The sequence below is a fragment of the Mus caroli genome, unplaced genomic scaffold (assembly GCF_978045245.1).
Source record: "Mus caroli unplaced genomic scaffold, Mus_caroli_1 scaffold_14, whole genome shotgun sequence".
NCBI lineage: Eukaryota > Metazoa > Chordata > Mammalia > Rodentia > Muridae > Mus > Mus caroli.
The window spans coordinates 72,470,408-72,493,499 of record NW_028227269.1 but is presented as its reverse complement, the minus strand read 5'-3'; the positions used below and the strand labels follow the sequence as shown (position 1 = coordinate 72,493,499).

The 23,092-nt window shown below is 41.9% G+C and overlaps 1 protein-coding gene across 2 annotated transcripts in view; it reads right to left on the bottom strand.

Annotated features, from left to right (window-relative positions):
• The window catches only part of Syt16 (synaptotagmin 16), a 284,749-nt gene that overhangs the window by 243,792 nt on the left and 17,865 nt on the right, over positions 1 to 23,092 (bottom strand). The window lies entirely within an intron of this gene.

The following is a 23,092-nucleotide window of genomic DNA, read 5'->3' as shown; positions in this document are numbered from 1 at the left end:
CAATGCAGATGTTTCAGACTGGAATGATTCTGAGACACTGCATCCAGAGCAAGTCACTGCTGGGCAGGAAGGAGGTGGGAAGCCTAAGGAAAGATCCTCTGCAAGCCAGAAGCCCAGGAGCAAAGAGGGCTCACTTCGGCTCTGTTTGCACAACACACAGGTAACTCCAACAGCCAGTGACCTGGTTTCTCCTGTAACAGAAGCATATGGCATTGCTGTTCCTAAGCAACAGACAGGTGCCTTTTCCCCCATTGTTGCTCAGGCAGGAACCACTCACCTTGCTATTTCTTTCAGAGCTCAACCCATTTCCTATCTACCTGCAGAGCAGAGCTTGAAATGGGCAGTCTCCCTCTTCACACACAGCCTGAAGTCCAGTTCCTTTTGGGTACAAGGAAAGGGACATAATTCAGAGCAACATCTGTCATCCAGAAGCAACCAGTGGCAATGTTGCCTTTACCCAGCAGTTAGCAAACAAATGGAGTCACTTCAAAGAGGCACAGCTGCTCTTCCATGTTCTGTGGGTCCAGATATGACATGGTACATGCAGATCTTGTTTTATGCATTGTGTCTCATCTACAAGGAGCCAACAACTCCTTAGCCTCACATCAGAAGTCAAAGTATGTATTCCAAAATAGAAATCTGTTTTGAACATTCTGAAATCTGTTGGCTCTGTTACATGGTCAGAACTCTATTAAACATAGTCCTTGTTTACAAAGTGAACATGGAAAACTACATGTTTCTGAGTGCATGCTAGGAATCTTTGCAATAAAGTTTCTCCTGCTTCAGTGAAACTGCAAAGAAGTGTAAGCACTTATGGTTTACATGCATTATTAGCATGCTTGTGTGTATGTGCTGGTGCATGGGAGAGCACATGATAGGTATGGAAGCCAAAGACCAATCTCAGATGTTGTTTCTCAGGAGCTGTCCATGTTGCCCAATGCCCCTCCCCCCGCCCCCATTCCTCATTCAGGGTCTCCCGATGGAATCAAGGCTGGCTCTCCAATTAGGTGAGCTTGACAGGCCCAGGAGTCCTAGGAATCTATTTGTCTCTGCCTCTGTAGCACTGGGACTAAATACATAACCATCACACCCTGCTTTTATGTAAGTGCTGGGAATCAAACTCAGGTCCTCAGGCTTCACAGCATGTGCCTAGCTCACTAAGCTATCCCACCCCTAATTAGCACTTTCAATGAAAAAAAAAATCTGCAGAAGGAATTCTATTTTCCCATGGTCAACCATCATGGAATTAGAATGGTGTCCTATTGAAATAAACATCCCAAAGAAGTTAAACACATGGGGAGGGCTTTGCCTGAGCACCTGGGGGAGCCATCTCTGGTCTGCGATCTCTCAGAGACTAGACTGTGTAGGTGAGAGTGCCAACTACAGAAGCTACACAGCTTCTGGGACAGGCCCTGTTTCAGGCCTTCATCTTCTGCCAGGAGGCAGGTCCAAACCCCAGATATCTGTGTGCTTTCCCTGCAAGAGGAGAGCTTGCCTACAGACAGGACTCTGATCACTGAAACTCAGGAGAGAGCTAGTCTCCCATGTCTGCTGATAGAGGCTAACAGAATCACAGGAGGAACAAGCTCTAACTAGAGACAACTATAACAACTAACTCCAGAGATTACCAGATGGCTAAAGGCAAACGTAAGAATCTTACTAACAGAAACCAAGACCACTCACCATCATCAGAACCCAGAACTCCCACCTCAGTCAGTCCTGGATACTCCAACACACCCAAAAAGCTAGAACTACATTTAAAAGCATATCTCATGATGATGGTAGAGGACATCAAGAAGGACTTTAATAACTCACTTAAAGAAATACAGGAGAACACTGCTAAAGAGGTACAAGTCCTTAAAGAAAAACAGAAAAACACAACCAAACAGGTGATGGAATTGAACAAAACCATACAAGACCTAAAAAGGGAAGTAGACACAATAAAGAAAACCGAAAGTGAAGCAACGCTGGAGAAAGAAACCCTAGGAAAGAAATCTGGAACCATAGATGCGAGCATCAGCAACAGAATACAAGAGATGGAAGAGAGAATCTCAGGTGCAGAAGATTCCATAGAGAACATCGGCACAACAATCAAAGAAAATAGAAAATGCAAAAAGATCCTAACTCAAAACATCCAGGAAATCCAGGACACAATGAGAAGACCAAACCTACGGATAATAGGAGTTGATGAGAATGAAGATTTTCATCTTAAAGGGCCAGCAAATATCTTCAACAAAATTATGGAAGAAAACTTCCCAAACTTAAAGAATGGCATGCCCATGAACATACAAGAAGCCTACAGAACTCCAAATAGACTGAACCAGAAAAGAAATTCCTCCCAACACATAATAATCAGAACAACAAATGCAATAAATAAAGATAGAATATTAAAAGCAGTAAGGGAAAAAGGTCAAGTAACATATAAAGGAAGGCCTATTATAATTACACCAAACTTTTCACCAGAGACTATGAAAGCCAGAAGATCCTGGACAGATGTTATACAGACACTAAGAGAACACAAATGCCAGCCCAGGCTACTATACCCAGCCAAACTTTCAATTACCATAGATGCAGAAACCAAAGTATTCCGTGACAAAACCAAATTCAATCAATAACTTTCCACGAATCCAGTCCTTCAAAGGGTAATAACAGAAAAAGAAAAAAAACAATACAAGGACAGGAACTATGCCCTAGAAAAAGCAAGAAAGTAATCCTTCAACAAACCTAAAAGAAGACAACCACAAGAACAGAATGCCAACTCTAACAACAAAAATAATAGGAAGCAACAATTACTTTTCCTTAAAATCTCTTAATATCAATGGACTCAATTCCCCCCCCCCCAAAAAAGACATAGACTAACAGACTGGCTACACAAACAGGACCCAACATTTTGCTGCTTACAGGAAACTGATCTCAGGGAAAAAGTCAGACACTACCTCAGAGTGAAAGGCTGGAAAACAATTTTCCAAGCAAATGGTCTGAAGAAACAAGCTGGAGTAGCCATTCTAATATCGAATAAAGTCGACTACCAACCCAAAATTATCAAAAAAGACAAGGAGGGACACTTCATACTCATCAAAGGTAAAATCTTCCAAGAGGAACTCTCAGTTCTGAATATATATGCTCCAAATGCAAGGGCAGCCACATTCATTAAAGAAACTTTAGTAAAGCTCAAAGCACACATTGCACCTCACACAATAATAGTGGGAGACTTCAACACACCACTTTCATCAATGGACAGATCATAGAAACAGAAACTAAACAGGGGCACAGTGAAGCTAACAAAAGTTATGAAACAAATGGTTAAAACAGATATCTACAGGACATTTTATCCTAAAACAAAAGGATATACCTTCTTCTCAGCACCTCATGGTACCTTCTCCAAAACTGATGCAAAAATACTGAAATTGTCCCATGCATCCTATCAGATCACCATGAACTAAGGATGATCTTCAATAACAACATAAATAATAGAAAGCCAACATTCATGTGGAAACTGAACAACACTCTACTCAATGATAACTTGGTCAAGGAAGGAATAAAGAAAGAAATTAAAGACATTTTAGAGTTTAATGAAAATGACACCACAACATACCCAAACTTATGGGACACATGAAAGCATTTCTAAGAGGAAAACTCATAGCTCTGAGTGCCTCCAAAAAGAAACTAGAGAGAGCACACAGTAGCAGTTTGACAACATACCTAAGCTCTAGAACAAAAGGAAGCAAATTCACCCAAGAGAAGTAAACCGCAGGAAATAATCAAACTCGGGCAAAATCAACCAAGTGGAAACAAGAAGAACTATTCAAAGAATCAACCAAACGAGGAGCTGGTTCTTTGAGAAAATCAACAAGATAGATAAACCCTTAGCCAGACTCACTAGAGGGCACAGGGACAGCATCCTAATTAAGAAAATCAGAAATGAAAAGGGAGACATAACAACAGATTCTGAAGAAATCCAAAACACCATCAGATCCTTCTACAAAAGGCTATACTCAACAAAACTGGAGAACCTGGATGAAATGGACAAATTTCTAGACAGATACCAGGTACCAAACTTAAATTAGGATCAGATTAATGATCTAAACAGTCCTATATCCCCTAAAGAAATAGAAGCAGTCATTAATAGTCTCCCAACCAAAAAAAAAAAAAAAAAAAAAAGCCCAGGATCAGATAGGTTTAGTGCAGAGTTCTATCAGACCTTCAAAGAAGATCTAATTCAGTTCTGCACAAACTATTCCACAAAATAGAAGCAGAAGTTACTCTACCCAATTCATTCTATGAAGCCACAATTACTCTGATACCTAAACCACAGAAAGACCCAACAAAGATAGAGAACTTCAGACCAATTTCCCTTATGAATATCGATGCAAAAAAATACTCAATAAAATTCTTGCTAACCGAATCCAAGAACACATCAAAACAATCATCCATCCTGACCAAGTAGGTTTCATTCCAGGGATGCAGGGATGGTTTAATATATGGAAATCCATCAACGTAATCCACTATATAAACAAACTCAAAGACAAAAACTACATGATCATTTCATTAGATTCAGAGAATGCATTTGACAAACTCCAACACCCATTCATGATAAAAGTCTTGGAAAGATCAGGAATTCAAGGCCCATACCTAAACATGATAAAAGCAATCTATAGCAAACCAGTAGCCAACATCATGGTAAATGGTGAGAAGCTGAATCAATCCCACTAAAATCAGGGCTAGACAAGGCTGCTGACTTTCTGCCTACATATTCAATATAGTACTTGAAGTCCTAGCCAGAGCAATTAGACAACAAAAGGAGGTCAAGGGGATACAAATCGGAAATGAAGAAGTCAAAATATCACTATTTGCAGATGATATGATAGTATATATAAGTGACCCTAAAAATTCCACCAGAGAACTCCTAAACCTGATAAACAGCTTCAGTGAAGTAGCTGAATATAAAATTAACTCAAGCAAGTCAATGGCCTTTCTCTACACAAAGGATAAACAGGCTGAGAAAGAAATTAGGGAAACAACACCCTTCACAATAGTCACAAATAAGATAAAATACATTGGTGTGACTCTAACTAAGGAAGTGAAAGATCTGTATGATAAGAACTTCAAGTCTCTGAAGAAAGAAGTCAAAGAAGATCTCAGAAGATGGAAAGGTCTCCCATGCTCATGGATTGGCAGGATCAATATAGTAAAAATGGCTATCTTGACAAAAGCAATCTACAGATTCAACACAATCCCCATCAAAATTCCAACTCAATTAGTCAACGAATTAGAAAGGGCAATTTGCAAATTCATCTGGAATAACAAAAAACCTAGGATAGCAAAAACTCTTCTCAATGATAAAAGACCCTCTGGTGGAATCACCATGCCTGACCTAAAGCTGTACTACAGAGCAATTGTGATAAAAACTGCATGGTACTGGTATAGCCACAGACAAATAGACCAATGGAACAGAATTGAAGACCCTGAGATGAACCCACACACCTATGGTCACTTGATCTTTGACAAGGAAGCTAAAACCATCCAGTGGAAAAAAAGACAGCATTTTCAACAAATGGTGCTGGCACAACTGGCGGTTATCATGTAGAAGAATGTGAATTGATCCATTCCTATCTCCTTGTACTAAGGTCAAATCTAAGTGGATCAAGGACCTCCACATAAAACCAGAGATACTGAAATTTATAGAGGAGAAAATGGGGGAAAGCCTCAAAAATATGGGCACAGGGGGAAAATTCCTGAATAGAACAGCAATGGCTTGTGCTGTAAGATCAAGAATCAACAAATGGGACCTCATAAAATTGCAAAGCTTCTGTAAGGCAAAAGACACCGTCAATAAGACAAAAAGGCCACCAACAGATTGGGAAAGGATCTTTACCAATCCTAAATCTGATAGGGGACTAATATCCAATATATATAAAGAACTCAAGAAGGTGGACTCCAGAAAATCAAATAACCCCATTAAAAAATGGGGCTCAGAACTAAACAAAGAATTCTCACCTAAGGAATGTCAAATGGCTGAGAAGCACCTGAAAAAAATGTCCAGCATCCTTAATCATCAGGGAAATGCAACTCAAAACAACCCTGAGATTCCACCTCACACCAGTCAGAATGGCTAAAATCAAAAATTCAGGTGACAGCAGATGCTGATGAGGATGTGGAGAAAGAGGAACACTCCTCGATTGTTGGTGGGATTGCAAGCTTGTACAACCATTCTGGAAATCAGTCTGGCGGTTTCTCAGAAAATTGAACATAGTACTATCGGAGGATCCCGCAATACCTCTCATGGGCATATATCCAGAAGATGTTCCAACTGGTTATAAGGACACATGCTCCACTATGTTCATAGCAGCTTTATTTATAATAGCTAGAAGCTGGAAAGAACCCAGATGTCCCTCAACAGAGGAATGGATACAGAAAATGTGGTACATTTACACAATGGAGTGTTACTCTGCTATTAAAAACAATGAATTTATGAAATTCCTAGGCAAATGGATGGACCTAGAGGGTATCACCCTGAGTGAGGTAACCCAATCACAAAAGAACTCACGTGATATGTACTCACTGATAAGTGTATATTAGCCCAGAAACTTAGAATACCCAAGATACAAGTTGTAAAACATAGGAAACTCAAGAAGAATGAAGACCAAAGTGTGGACACTTTGCCTCTTCTTAGATTTGGGAACAAAACATCCATGGAAGGAGTTACAGAGACAAAGTTTGGAGCTGAGACGAAAGGATGGACCATCTAGAGACTTCCATACCTGGGGATCAATCCCATAATCATCCTCCAAACACTGACACCATTGCATGCACCAGCAAGATTTTGCTGAAAGGACCCTGATATAGCTGTCTCTTGTGAGGCTATGCTGGGCCCTGGCAAACACAGAAGTGGATGCTCACAGTCAGTTATTGGATGGAACACAGGGCCCCCAATGGAGGAGCTAGAGAAAGTACCCAAGGAGCTAAAGGGGTCTGCAACCCTATAGATGGAACAATAATATGAACTAACCAGTACCCCGCTGGAGCTCGTGTCTCTAGCTGCATATGAATCAGAAAATGGCCTTGTCGGCCATCATTGGGAAGAGAGGCCCCTTGGTCCTGCAAACTTTATATGCCTCAGTACAGGGGAACGCCAGGGCCAAGAAGTGGGAGTGGGTGGGTAGGGAAGTGGGGGGGGGGGTCTGGGGGACTTTTGGGATAGCATTTGAAATGTAAATGAATATAATTCCTTAATTAAAAAATTAAATAAAAAAAAGAAATTAAGCACATGCCCACATGCATGTATATACATGCACACATCCATGTATATACATGCACACATCCATGTATATACATGCACACATCCATGTATGTGCATACATGGAGAGACAATTCTTTCAAGGACCCACCTGCATCTGAAATCTCTTCCTGTGTTTAAGGAATTCCCCAGCTTAAAGGGGCCATGCCTACCTACCACAATGACTATGAAAATGTCAGACTTACCTTCCTAGCCAGACAAAGCGCCAGGACATAGGCAGCTAAATAGAGGGACTTACCCAAGAATAGAGAGCTCACCAGCACTCCTTTTTTGGAAGCAAAGACAGTGCAAGGGCTGGTGTAGACATGTACTTTTGGCAGCATGCACTGTTCAATAACAATGGTGCAAGGAAGCAAGATGAAGCTTCTAGAACTCTGCAGCAACAGGAGTACCAGCTAGGAGAGAGCTGCAGCCTTGTAGCCTTACACCCTAGGACCCAGACCATCACTTCATAGCTATCATCTGATTCTTCAACCTTCCATGGAGATTTGCAACCAGGCAATGTCCGTGTGTGTGTGTCTGTGTGTGTGTGTGTGTGTGTGTGTGCATGTCCACCGACATACTCAAGGAGGCCAGAAGAAAGCATCAGATCTCCTGCAACTGCAGTTACAGGCAACTGGAGCTGCCCAACATGGATACTGAGAACTCTGCTCTGATCCTCTGCAAAAGCAGCCAGAACTCTCAACATGGTGGTTCCCAGGCTTCTGAGAGCTGCAACGCTTTAATATAGTCCTTCACGTTGTGGTCATCCCCAACCATACGATTATTTCTTTGCTACTTCAGAACTGTAATTTTGCTACTGGTATGAATCATACGGTAAATATCTGATATGCCGGATACCTAACATGGAACACTTGTGAGAGGGTCATGTGACCCAAAAGAGGTCACAACCTACAGGTTGAGAACCAGTCTTCAGTTGAGCCATCTCTCTCCAGCCTCTAGGCAACGTGCCTTTAAACAACTCAAATACTGCTTCCATTAATCAGCCTTTGGTTTTATTGCTACAAACAAAACCTCTACATCAGACGTTTTAAGGTTTTTCCTAAGGCTGGAGACATAAGGGTGGGGGTTCAATTCCCAACATCCACATGGCTGCCACAACTGTCTGTAACTCCAGTGCCAGGGGTCTGATGCCCTCTTCTGGCAACCAGCATGCCCAGGGTGTACAGACACACATCCAAAGCAGTCAGAACACCGATACCCATAAAACGATTAAAAATTCTTTACATTTTTCATGATTTTACCACATTAGGATCAATAATGTGTTTGGAGTCTTTAATCACCTTTCCCATCTTTCCAGACGTTTTCCTAATTCTTGAATGCCTGTTCATTATTTCTTTTATTGCTGATCTGCAGAAATGTATCTGATTTCTGAAGTCCCTCATTCCTCATTTAGAACTAGAAATGTAACAAAAATCAAGAAGAGAAAAGTCACAGGAAGAAGAAACAAAGTGATCATGCTCTCTTGTCAGACTGGTCCAAGAGTGAAACATTCTATCTGCTCACTGAAGCCATCCCTGACCCTGGGCACTACAGACAGCCCTCACCTTGCCATCCGATGCAGCTCATCTCGGATTTCCACTTGCTTAGAGATCTTCACGGTGGAACCTGGAAACCTGGACCAAGCAGGTCTGAGGCTCTCCCAAGCAATACCTATGCTGTTTTGGCTTCAACATCGGTTTGCACAGCAAGGTTATCCAGTAGCCAAGGGCTGTTCTTAAGTCCCAGAGTAAAACTGCCCTAGGACTAAATAAATAAGCATATAAATAAATAAACAAAGGTTAGTGTGTTCCCCAATTTTTCAAGTTTGTCCACTCTGCTGTTTCTTTTAATTTTATATCTAGATAAGTAGACTTTATAGTTTTGTTTTGGTAAGAAACAAAACTTTGTTGTTGGTTGTTGCTGTTGCTGTTGTTGTTGTTAGTGTTAGTGTTAGTGTTGTTGTCTTGAGAAGGGTCTCACTATGTAGACCAACCTGTCCTCAAACCCATAGAGGTCCACCTCCCTCTTCCTTCACAGTACTGGAATTACAGGCAATAATCCAAGCCAGTTGTTTGTTGTTGTTGTTGTTGTTGTTGTTGCTGCTGCTGCTGCTGCTACTGCTGCTGCTGTTTTACTGTTTGGGGTTTTTTGTTTGGGGCTGTCTTCTTGTTTCTTTTAGAGCAGGTCTCCTGTACCCCACAATGGCCTGTCAGGCTGCAGCTGAGGATGACCTTGAACCCCTGATTCTTCATCTTCCAAGTGCTGAGATGACAGACGTGCAGCTGAGGATTACATGCAGGGCTTCATGCTAAGAAAGCACACTCATCAAGTGATCTACATCCCAGCTTCTAGAATAGCTATACTTTATAATGACAATAGAGTCCATCATATGGGCCATGCCCATATGCATTATGTGTAAAGGGTTAAAACATATAAATACAATTGTGTCTTACCTCAGTGGTCAAGCAACGGCTAGATTCAACAGTCCATGTAACACAACCACTTAGATTTTCAGATGGAGATTGTAGACTATCCACTAATACTATTTCATAGCCCCAAAGATTCTCATTTAGGAAAACTCTCAAATGTAAATTAAAAGCATAAGAACCCATCTGGGAAGTACAATAACCCGGAGGTCTAAAGACATAAAGACACAAAGCAGCCATATTTTCTACCTCTCCTTATGTAAAAGTGCATTTTCTATGTAGCCGTCCTCCCTCCCCCTTACACACTTAATGCTTTCCATAGCAACAGCTCTAAAAAGGAAAAGCCTATTTCTTGTCAAAATGAATAAAATTGTCTTGCAACACGCTGTGCAATTAGAGCTCCCGCACAGCCCCCTCCACAGCACTCAGACACCACTTAAGCAGCTTTTACCCCCAGAATGGCCCATCGTATTCTTCTGAACACTAACCAGTGTGGTTTCTGAAGGTATTGTGTGTTGATAATAGCAACAGCGCCTCACTAGCCATGTCCAAAATTCCCCAATACATAAGAAAGAAAATCTGCCCACCTCTTTTCCCACACTTTAGAGATGGCTCCCACCAGTCTACAATTTCTTAGAAGGCCACGGGTTAGAGAAAGCGCTTATTCTCAGCTCTCTTGTCTTCTTATATATGATAGATAGCCTGCATTGGTTCTCTAGATAATGACTAAACAAACAACTCATTAGTTGGGGACATGTTTAGGATTGCTATAGGTCACCACAGGAAAAAAGTATGGAAGTATGGGTTTGATTTTTTTTTTTTTGTTTGCTTTGTTTGTTTTCTTGTTGTTGGTTTTTGTCTTGAGAAAAATCAGGAAAGGATAGGTCAGACTCAGCAAAGAGCTGGAACTTTCCACAGTATTGCAAAGGTATTAAACTATCTTACACTGAAGTGAAAAGAAAGTTTAATTAAGGATTTTTTTATTAGAAAATGTATCAACATTAGATGGGCTAGGTTTGTTTTCTAGCAAGTGTTCTAAACAATGTGTCGAGTCATCTAACCAAGGGGTTGATGGGTAAACCAATGGCAGCCAGAGCCCTAGGAAGAACCTTACAGGAGAAGGAAGGAGAAAGTACTAACTGGAAACAGAAAGCTAGCACCAGTGGAAGGGAGGCTGGAGGTGACCCATCCTCTGGACCACATTTTATTCCCAACAGCTCTGTTATTTTTTGTTTTCTTGAGAATAAATACAGAGGACCATGACAGACACAATGAAGAGCTGATCTAATTAATCTAGAATCTAATTAATTTCAGATCACCTAGTGCAGGGAGATCTCTTACAAGCTTCCTCTTGAGGTGATGGGCTGTGTCTAGCAGCCTTTATCTTTTGTTTATGGAAAGATTTACACACTTACAGCCAGTGGCTGGCCAGTTTGCAACAACCAACTATTAAGGCCCAAACAAGATCACACACGCTGTAAGATTATTGGCTTTTACAACTCACAAGTTAACTTTTCCCAGGAAAGATCCATCTGTAGTCAAAGGGTTAGCCACCCATTCTCAGCAAAAACATGGAACCCTATTAAAATGATTCCCTTTGATGGGAAAAAAAAAACAGATAAAGCTAATTAATTTGTCAGTGAGTATACTGTATCTATGTTTGTGTTTTGCTGTGGTTGTTTTCTACACACGACCCCAAAGCAGATTCTGTGAACACTATTGTTTACAGGAAAGCCCAGAAAAGCATTTTTACTATACTGCAAGCTGTTTATGCAAAATTAAATTTGGTCTTTGGAGATTCAGAGAAGAAAGAGTTAATGCCTAACCATGAAAGAGAAGAAAACGAGATGAAAGCAGTTCACCCAAAGTCTGTGCTTTCCAAAGTTCAGAACAAAATCTAACCAGAGTTCCAAATGGGGCCCAGCCCTGGTCTCCTCAGCCCGGTTGCCTGCCGCTCATCCTTCTCCTCAGATTAAATACTGAGCAAGGCCCCATCCCGAACACTAGATGAGAAGAATCCTAACAGACACAAAGAAGAGCTGAATCTTCTGGAACGGGGCTAATTTGGGGATGAACAAATGCAGGGAAATCTCTGACATGAGTTTCAAATCGAGAGTCATGTTCCAATTGTCTATATTAAGGATTTTCTTAAATCTTAGCAAGACAGTTTTTAACACTTTTTTAATCAAATATTCATTCTTAGACTTCTAAATAATGGGTTCCATCATGACATTTTCATACATATGTATCTGTGCTCTGCTTCCTCCCCCCCCCCACCTCCTTGTTCGCCTCCTTAGGCTCCCGTCCTCCCTCCCCTCCTCTCCTCTCCTTTCTGGTTTCATGTCATGTATGTGTATTTAAATCTAGATCTCTTATGTGAGAGAACACATGATATCTGTGTTCCTTTTCTTCCTCACCATCCTCTCTACTAAGTCCTTCCATGTTGTACATGCCATAGATGGGAGATAATAGATAAGTGGATGATAGATAGATGATAGATAGATAGATAGATAGATTATTAATAGAAAGAAAGATAGATGATAGATAGATAGATAGATAGATAGATAGATAGATAGATAGATAGATAGATAGAGAAAGAGAGGTTCCACATATAAGAGAAAACGTGATTTTTTTCCCCTTATTCTGTCTTATTTCACTTGCAAGATGGTTTCTGGCTCCACCCTCTTTAGAAGACAGCTATGATATAAAAGTATATCGTGAGGAATAAACTAATTAAAGACAACCTTGATGGGCAGGGGATTGACACATTTGGGGAAATGCTGCAGTTGGCAGCTCTCCGCTGCTCTCTGAATTGCCCCACTAAGTCATTTACTTACTAACAAGGTAAACTTGTCTCAGCTGCTTTTTGGACTTTCAGTTCTGCCTTCCCAATTCTGAGATGAAAGTTTCTTACAGACATTTTTCTCCCAAGGAAAGCCGCATGCTAGGTGGATTAAAAAGCCTGAAGATGGACAGCGGAGGATTACATGACAATGTAAACAGATTTAATGCCACCGAGTTGTAGCCATATAAACGGTTAAAATGTAAATGTTATATTATGTATATTTTACTATAATAAGAAATAACTGAGGGGAGAAACATATTGTGTCAATGGTAAAATAACCTATGCATCCAACAATAAGAGAATTTATGACTGCATGTTTAGGTGTTCGTCATGCATCAAATGAACGCTATAAAACAACACAGCAAATGTTTGCCACTGGATTAAAATCAGCATATCGGACTGCATATGTAGTGCAAATTAACTACTAGCAAAAACAGCTACTTACTAAACAGTTTCCATGTTTTTGTGGAAACACAATCTTATTAAACAGTTTCCACATTTCAGCCTCTGCACCGTGCTACTGGGAGGTTCAGTCACCATCCATATATTTTAGGGAGAAAAAAAAATAAAAAAAACAACTACTTAATTTTCCCAATATTGAAAAAGTTTAAAAACAGAACACTGATAATAAATGATAGGACCAAACAGCAACAAAGTCTCATTCTACCAACACCACCACCTGAAATATTCATACAAACTATAGGGCTGCATGAAAATACTAAAAAGTGAAACTGCCCGTGTGACCCGAATTTACACACATATGCACATACACACACACACATACACACACACACACACACACAGGTGTGCCATGTCTGTAGAGTCCTAGAGAAGTAGAGTGTGAAAGAATTATTAAAATAAGCAAGTCTCCCAGTACTTGGGAGGCAGAGGCAGGCGGATTTCTGAGTTCGAGGACAGCCTGGTCTACAGAGTGAGTTCCAGGACAGCCAGGGCTATACAGAGAAACCTGTCTCAAAAAACCAAAAAAAAAATTTTTTTAATTTAAAAAAGGAGCTGGACACGGTAGTTCACACATTAATTCCAGCACTGAGGAAGTAGAGGCAAATGAATTTTTGAGTTCAAGCCTAGCCTGGTCTACAGAGCCAGGGCTACCCGGATAAATCCTTTCTCAAAAAAGGAGGACGACCATGAAGAAGAGGAGGAGGACGGAGAGGAGGGTGAGGAGGTTGAGGAAGAAAAGGAAGAGAAAGAGAAAGAGAAGGAGGAAGGTGAGGAGGAGGAGAAATAAACAGTGGTCAAACTTTCCCCAAATACTATGAAAAGCCCTAATTCTGATAGCTCAACAAACCCCAAACGAAACTGGTAAAACCACCAAATTAATATCTATCACTGACAAGTTACTAGAAAAAAAATTGATAAGTAGAAGAAAAAAAAAAAACTAAAACGCATCAAGAAAGGGGAAATGCTACAGTACATACAAAGAAACAAAGAACAACACAGGTCTCGTGCAGAGCAACACAAGTCAGAAGGTAGAGCAATCGCATCTTTGAAACAATAAACAAAAATGGCAAACTAGCATGGATTCAAGATGGCGGCGGCTGTCAGCGCGCACGGCTTCCAGAGGAGCTGCAGCAGCAGAGGAGAAGATGCACGGGAGCTGCTGCAGCGGAGGAGGAAATGCACCGGAGCTGCCGCAGCGGAGGAGATGATGCACAGCATCTCCTCAACTGCTAACAGAGGCAGGCCTCACAATTAGATGCTTTTAAAAAGTGGCTTCATGGAATTGGAGAAAAGATGGTTAATGACTCAATTCTATTTAAGGGGCAGGCCACTGAGAGTTTGACCATGTTCCAGTGACTATAAAGATAACACAAACTGGACTTCTCTGTTCTATTTTTATTTCGGGGGGGGGGGGGTCCACAAGGGTGAGAGGGCATACCTAGGAGGACATGGAAATGAGTGTGATTGGGACACATGATGCAAAATTCCCAAAGAATCAATAAAAGTTATTATATTAAGAAAAGAGAGATAGCAGACTGGAGCAGCGTGTTCTGTTGAGAGAAAAGAACTAGAGATGTGGTGGTCATGGCCGCAGCAGCAACAGCTTTCAGCAAAGGAGCATGTAACTGGAGAATAGGGTGGGTCATCCGGTGCCAGAAAGCTCTGGCCACCATCAGCCTGCCCCACCCTAGGGTGCCTTGCTAGGCCAGGCCACTCAGCCTGCTGCTGCTGCTGCTGCTGCGCATACCGCTTGCCCTGATGTGGAGAGGCGAGTAAGGGGCCACAGTACTGCTCATGGGCTGCAAGCACCATGCCCAAGGTGCCAGGCAAAAACAAAAACAAACAAACAAAAGAACCAAAGAAAATTATCAAAAAACAAAGTTACCAAAGAAATGTATGCTAATATTGTAATAAACAAAAATAATGTGAACACAAAAATTCTTACATATTTTATACAAAGAAGTCCGACAACACATTTTAATAGATTAAAATATACGGCAAAATGCAATTTGTTCCCAATGTACAAGGATAGTTACCTGGAAAGCAACCATTAACTCAACAAATCAACAGACTAAATAGCAAAACTTACTGGATTGCCTCAAAGGCTATAGAGAAGGTGTCTGACAGGCCTCAGCCTCAGCTGAGGTGTGTTTGTGCACAGTCACATGTGTACAGGTACATGCATGTGGCAGCCACAGTTCTGCCTTGAATGTCACTCCACAGTTGCTATCCCCTTCTCAGTGTGTTCTTTGTTTATCTAACCAAGAGGTCTCAGGGCTCCTCCTATCTCTTCCTTCCCAGCTTTCTATCTGAGCTCTCTGGAACTTCATCCAGTCCTCAGACTTGCCCAGCGGCATTTAATCAATTGGTCTATCTCCAGCCCCTACAATTCGGTCTAAAACTTGCAGCAAACTATGCAGAGGAGGGAGCTAGCTCCCTTAATTTGATAAAGATTCCACTGAACTATCAGACTTTCTGGTAGAAACGAAACAAGTCCCTCTAAAATTGGCAACACTGCGGCCATTTTGTTCAGCAGTTCAACCTCCATTGTCATTCCCTACAGCGTTCACACTGTATGCTAGTGTAAGTAGTATTTTAATTGTAAATAACACCGAGTTCTAGTTACAAATCATGTTGTCTTAAGCTAATTGTCAATATGAGGCAAACAATAGTTGGTGTATTTGACATTGCATACTGGCGAACTGTTACAAATGTATAGGTCCTGGGGGCTCTCGTACAGCTCCCAATTCATATCTCATGTGTGGGTGGATCTTCTATGGGCTCTGTGTGTGGAAATTCACTGGAGATGAATAGTAAAATCCACATGATCGAGGACTCACCCTGAGGGCGAATCTAGAAAAGGGAATTTTACTGATTCCCCTTTGGATTCATTTGCCGTTTATTTCTTACCTTGCTGTGCTATACAATACAACAGGGAAATTATCCATAGACATTGACAGGCTGGTTCCAAAATACAAGGTAATACAAATGCTCTAATTACTCAAAACTGTATTTTAAAAAAGGCGGGGGGAGTAGAACTTTATACTCTCTACTGTCGACACTTGCTATGTTTCAAGCTGCAGAATCAAGGCAGTGTGGTATTGACAGACAGAAGGACAGACAGATAGACAGATGGAGAAGAAAAGACTGCCTATAACTCATCCCACACAGCTATGGCCATGAACTTCCAACAGAGCACCACGGCAGCTCAGCAGAGGAGGGGAGCAACACAATAACACCAATAACAAACACCGAGAAAGCAAGTAGATGTCCACCTGAAAGAAAGGAGAATGAAGAACACAAACTGGACCTTAATTCATAACATTTACAAAGCCAGAAAATGCGCCCCACTCTTCGATGTAGGAACTAAAGCCGTAGAACTTTTATTTAAGAGCATAGAGAAGACAAGAAGCAGACGTAGGGGGTATTTCTGGAGTTTCAGGCCAGCCAGGGCTACAGATTGAGACTGTGTCTCAAATAACTAAATAAATAAACAAACAAGCAAATAAATAAAGAGTTAGAGAAAAGGACCAGCAGAGTGACATGGAGGTAAGCGCAGCAGATGTGACCAAATGTCATAATGAAACTCATTACTATATAGCATCAATAGATGCAAATAAAAACATGCTCTTAAAAACTGGAGAAAGTCTTGATTACTTTGGTTTAGGTAAAGGTTTCTTAGGTACAGTACAGTAAGTACTACATATTTTAAGATGTAATAAGCTGGTTTATTAAACTTAAAACTTGCCGTGCATGTTGGCATGCACGTGTAAGCTCAGCTCTACATGGGCTGCAGAAGGGAGATCGCAAGTTCAAGGCCAGCATGGGCCCTGGCTCCAAAACTAAAAATTTACATTAAATGTACAATATTCCTTCTTCAACATACACTATTGGGGAAATGAAAAGTGGGGCCGCAGACCACAAGAAAATATTTGCAAGTCACATAGCTGAGAAAGAACCATGGATGGACTAAAGAACCATCATAACAGAACAATAAGAAAACCTCATTGTCGAGACAAAGTTTGGAGCTAAGACGAAAGGATGGACTATCCAGAGACTACCCCACCCGGGGATCCATCCCATAATCAGCCACCAAACCCAGACACTATTGCATATGCCAGAAAGATTTTGCTGAAGGGATCCTGATATAGATGTCTCATATGAGGCTATGCCAGTGCCTGGCAAATACAGAAGTGGATGCTCACAGTCATCTATAAGATGGAACACAGGGCCCCCAATGGAGGAGCTAGAAAAAGCACCCAAGGAGCTGAAGGGGTCTGCAACCCTATAGGAGGAACAACAATATGAGCTATTCAGTACCCCCAGAGCTTGTGTCTCTAGCTGCATATGTAGCAGAAGATGGCCTAGTTGGCCATCAATGGGATGAGAGGCCCCTAAGTCTTGCAAACTTTATATGCCCCAGTACAGGGGAACACCAAGGCCAAGAAGTGGGAGAGGGTGGGTAGGGGAGCAGGCCAGGGGGAGGGTATAGGGAACTTTCGGGATAGCATTTGAGATGTAAATAAAGAAAATATCTAATTAACAAAAAAGAAAGAAAGAAAGAAAGAAAACTCTGGAATAACAAAAAACCTAGGATAGCAAAAACTCTTCTCAAGGATAAAAGAACCTCTGGTGGAATCACCATGCCGGACCTAAAGCTCTACTACAGAGCAATTGTGATAAAAACTGCATGGTACTGGTATAGTGACAGACAAATAGACCAATGGAATAGAATTGAAGACCCAGAAATGAACCCACACACCTACGGTCACTTGATCTTCGACAAGGGAGCTAAAAACATCCAGTGGAAGAAAGACAGCATTTTCAACAAATGGTGCTGGCACAACTGGTTGTTAACATGTAGAAGAATGCGAATCGATCCATTCCTATCTCCTTGTACTAAGGTCAAGTCTAAGTGGATCAAGGAACTTCACATAAAACCAGAGACACTGAAACTTATAGAGGAGAAAGTGGGGAAAAGCCTTGAAGATATGGGCACAGGGGAAAAATTCCTGAATAGAACAGTAATGGCTTGTGCTGTAAGATCGAGAATTGACAAGTGGGACCTCATGAAACTACAAAGCTTCTGCAAGGCTAAAGACACCATCAATAAGACAAAAAAACCACCAACAGATTGGGAAAGGATCTTCACCTATCCTAAATCAGATAAGGGACTAATATCCAATATATATAAAGAACTCAAGAAGGTGGACTCCAGAAAGTCAAATAACCCCATTAAAAAATGGGGCTCAGAACTGAACAAAGAATTCTCACCTGAGGAATACCGAATGGCAGAGAAACACCTGAAAAAATGTTCAACATCCTTAATCATCAGGGAAATGCAAATCAAAACAACCCTGAGATTCCACCTCACACCAGTCAGAATGGCTAAGATCAAGAATTCAGGTGACAGCAGATGCTGGCGAGGATGTGGAGAAAGAGGAACACTCCTCCATTGTTGGTGGGATTGCAAGCTTGTACAACCACTCTGGAAATCAGTCTGGCGGATCCTCAGAAAATTGGACATAGTACTACCGGAGGATCCAGCAATACCTCTCCTGGGCATATATCCAGAAGATGTCCCAACCGGTAAAAAGGACACATGCTCCACTATGTTCATAGCAGCCCTATTTATAATAGCCAGAAGCTGGAAAGAACCCAGATGTCCCTCAACAGAGGAATGGATACAGAAATTATGGTACATTTACACAATGGAGTACTACTCAGCTATTAAAAAGAATGAATTTATGAAATTCCTAGCCAAATGGATGGACCTGGAGGGCATCATCTTGAGTGAAGTAACACAATCACAAAAGAACTCACACAATATGTATTCATTGATAAGTGGATATTAGCCCAAAACTTAGGATACCCAAGATATAAGATACAATTTGATAAACGCATGAAACTCAAGAAGAATGAAGACCAAAGTGTGGACACTGTGCACCTTCTTAGAATTGGGAACAAAACACCCAGGGAAGGAGTTACAGAGACAAAGTTCATAGCTGTGATGAAAGGATGGACCATTTAGAGACTGCCGTATCCAGGGATCCATCCCATAAGCAGCTTCTAAACGCTGACACCATTGCATACACTAGCAAGATTTTGCTGAAAGGACCCAAATATAGCTGTCTCTTGTGAGATGATGCCGGGGCCTAGCAAACACAGGAGTGGATGTTCACAGTCAGCTATTGGATGTATCACAGGGCTCCCAATGGAGAAGCTAGAGAAAGTACCCAAGGAGCTAAAGGGATCTGCAACCCTATTGTTGGAACAACATGATGTACTAACCAGAACCCCGGAGCTCTTGTCTCTAGCTGCATATGTATCGAAAGATGGCCTAGTCGGCCATCAATGGAAAGAGAGGCCCATTGGACTTGCAAACTTTATATGCCCCAATATAGGGGAATGCCAGGGCCAAAAGAATAGGAATGGGTGGGTAGGGAAGTGGGGGGCGCTATGGGGGACTTTTGGGATAGCATTGGAAATGTAATTGAGGAAAATATGTAATAAAAATATTAAAAATAAAAAAAAAGAAAGAAAGAAAACCCAGTTGTCAAAAGAGCAAATGCATGAAACGAATATAATCCTCTACCGAAGATCTTAGGTGGTAAATAAGCCCTTCAGAAGATTGTCAAAGTTACTTCCATTGGGAAGAAACAAATCAAAACCAAAATGAAATACCAGGATTAGTTTATTTGTGTTGGATAAGCCCCTCCCACCAGGGTGCTGCACAACCCAGGCTGCCTGAACTCCCGAGTGCTTGGATTATAGGCTTGTACCACACGTGTGTGCAATCAAAGCTGACAACATCAAAAGTTACAGAGGGTATCAGACAACAGAAATTGTACAGTGGCAATAAGAATGTGAACTGGTTTGGGCAGTTTAGAAGATGTCTTCACAACTTCTATAGCATCCATGTACTTTATAGGAGCACCAATAACAGCTCTATGCAAGGTGACAAAAACTTGAAACAGGTCCAAGTCCACTAACCACCGAATTGATCCATAGATGACGTGATATCCAAATGATAGAGTACTCCTATCCATAAAAGGAAACAAGCTCCTAACTGGCTAGTAGGTCATTGAAAAAGAACAAAGCGGGAAAAACTGACAACCCAATTTCACAGTAAACTATTTAATGATCCAAAAAATAGCCCATTGTCTGTTGTTAAAGCAAAATACTTAACTCACAGGGCAGTGGTAGCGCAGGGTGGAAGGAGAGAACCAACCTTGTCCTCTGATGATCACATGTATGCTGTAGCACATATGCACCCACAAGTATGTACATGCATGCCCAAACACATGCTGTCCCCTGACCTTCATGCATGTGCTAGCTGTGTATATACCTACACACTCATTAAAGTATTGGTAAGTGCTGAACGTTTTTTCACTCAACAAATTAGCCATCTTTTCAAAAGGGAGAGAAGGTATTGCTATTTGCAAGATAGACACAAGATTTATAAACATCATAATTCTCAGTGCTATAATCTGTAATTCATTTTCTTTCAATCATGAAAATATATTTCTGGGTGAAAAAAATGTTTTCTTCATATGTGTACACACACGCACATACATACATACATACATACAGAGCAACCTCAACTGGACATGGGGTCCAAAGTCTACATTTTAAACGCCTGGTAACTAAGGAGCCTATGAGAAGTCTTAGTCATTACAAAGGTGACCACAGCTGCAATCACCCTTTAAGTAAATGTGCCCCTGGGGCAACTTCCCCAGGAATCTCCCAAAGAGCTCATTTGTTCCCTCGGGTTGTGTTTTCTCACTTGCAAAATGTCAGTATCTTGGTCCTTGTGGGCTTCTGCAGTAAAATACATCAAGCTGGGTGGTTCATGAACAACTGAAACTTATTCCCACCCTGTGGAAGCTGAGACCATCAAGCTTTAAGGTGTCAGAAGGTTTGATGTCTGACATAAACTTACTTCACAGGCTCTCAACAAGGTGCCTTCCTGCCATGACTTCATAAATCTAAGAGCGTCCAAGGAGCTCGCTGACCACTCTGTCAGGCCCTAATCCTATTCAAAGGACTCTTCCCCCATGACATAGTCACCTCCCAAAGACATTCCAACACCAATGCCCCTTGGAGGTAATATTTTAACATATTCATTCAGGGGAGGAAGACACACACAGTCAGGCCTTAGCAGTCAGTTTGACATCTGAGGATCAAAAACTGACCCTGAGGGCTGGAGAGATGGCTCAGCTGTTAAAGGTCAGGCTCACAACCAAAAAACCATAAAAAGCTAATCCTGAGGGCAGCAACAGAGTAAAGACTTCACCAAGGCCTTGGCAACTCAGGGGTCAAAAATGACTCCCAAGAGCCAGGGATACTGCTCAGTGGGAAGTGTCCAAGTGAAGGACTAGAGTTATAAAGCCAGGCGGGCTTCAACTGAAATCTCGTCCCTTGGTGGGCAGAGAAAGGGATGCCACCATCTCCTGGGAAGGTGGCTAGCTAGGGTACCCTAACCAGCAAGCTCCAGGCTCAGCAAGAAACCTCATCTCAGAAAATGGAGAATACACTGAAGAATACACCTAGGGACCATCTCAAGCTTTCACACAGATGAACACACACACATATACACATACACACACACACATACACACACACACACACACACACACTCCTAATTTTAAACCTCCCTTTAGGGCAAGTAAAACGAACAGCAAGTCACACCTCACATTTTTCTGTCATCGATGTCGTAACAAATAAACATCCGCATGTACAAAACAGTCAGGCATTTTACATTTTTATTTATTTTTATGTGCATGGGTGTTTGGCCTGCATATACATCTGTGCACCGTGCACATGTCTGTGCCTGCGGAGACAGGAAGACGCCCCTGGATCCTTTGGAACTGGAGTTACAGATGGTTATGAATCTTAATGCCGGTGCTGAGAACGAAGTCTGCAGCTTTGGACCCATCAGCCTTTGCCCACTCTCATCTCTCTGTGTGATGGTGCCCACCCTAAGAGCTTCCTTCTCCAAGGCGTGCTCACCAATGCCTTCCAACATCAAGCCTCCAGCACCGTCAAGCTCCACACCCAGCCTTCCAACAGGCTGCTTTGCCTCTACCCAGAAGTCTGATGTGCACCTTAAATGCACAGGATACGATTGGCCTTCAAATCTGCTCCCTCTTTATCTCTGTCTTGAATGATACCATTTTCAAACAGTCACTTTCTAAACTCGAAAAGCCTTATCTTTTATTTCTCCCTCACCCACAGTATCTAATCCCAGACACCTATCAAGACTTATATAGAAAAGCTCCAGATGGCGCCCCTGAAATGTCTCCTATGCCCATACGTCCCCTCAGTTCAATCTCCAGACCCCTTACCTGCCCAGTCTAATGACAGCTACCTCATCTCTGCCCTCCTTTCTTTCTCTGGAATCCTTTCTTCTGCTTATCTTCTCTTCCCCTCTTTCATCTCCATGGTACTCCCAGTTTAGAAACGTTCTTCTAGCCCGGCAGTGGTGGCACATGCCTTTAATCCCAGTACTTGGGAGGCAGAGGCAGGTGGATTTCTGAGTTCGAGGCCAGCCTCGTCTACAAAGTGAGTTCCAGGACAGCCAAGGCTACACAGAAAAACCCTATCTCAAAAGAGAGAGAGAGAGAGAGAGAGAGAGAGAGAGAGAGAGAGAGAGAGAGAGAGAGAAGAAACGTTCTTCTGATCAGAAAATTAAAAACACATGCTCAGTTAGCCCTGAGAGACTTGTATAGCCCTCTAAGCTAGCCCCTGGGGACATGATACAGTAGGAAATGGATTGTGGCGTGCTGGGATGAGGGAACAATTGTAAATGCGGTCCTCTGTGGTTAGCCTTCTGCCCAACCTCTGCTCACTTCTCCAATTAACTCCTCCAGGTGCACCACACTGAGACACAACACACTGCCAGAACCAACCATGTCTCCCATTCCTCTTACTCTGATGCCACTCCTACTGCCTGAAATGGACTGCGCCCACTTAAGGTCGTCGTGTGCACGACGGTGTAACAGAACACCATACTCAAAGCAAACAGAAACCTAGTTTTTCACCACCCTGGAGACTGAGGAGCCTAAGACCAAGGTCTTA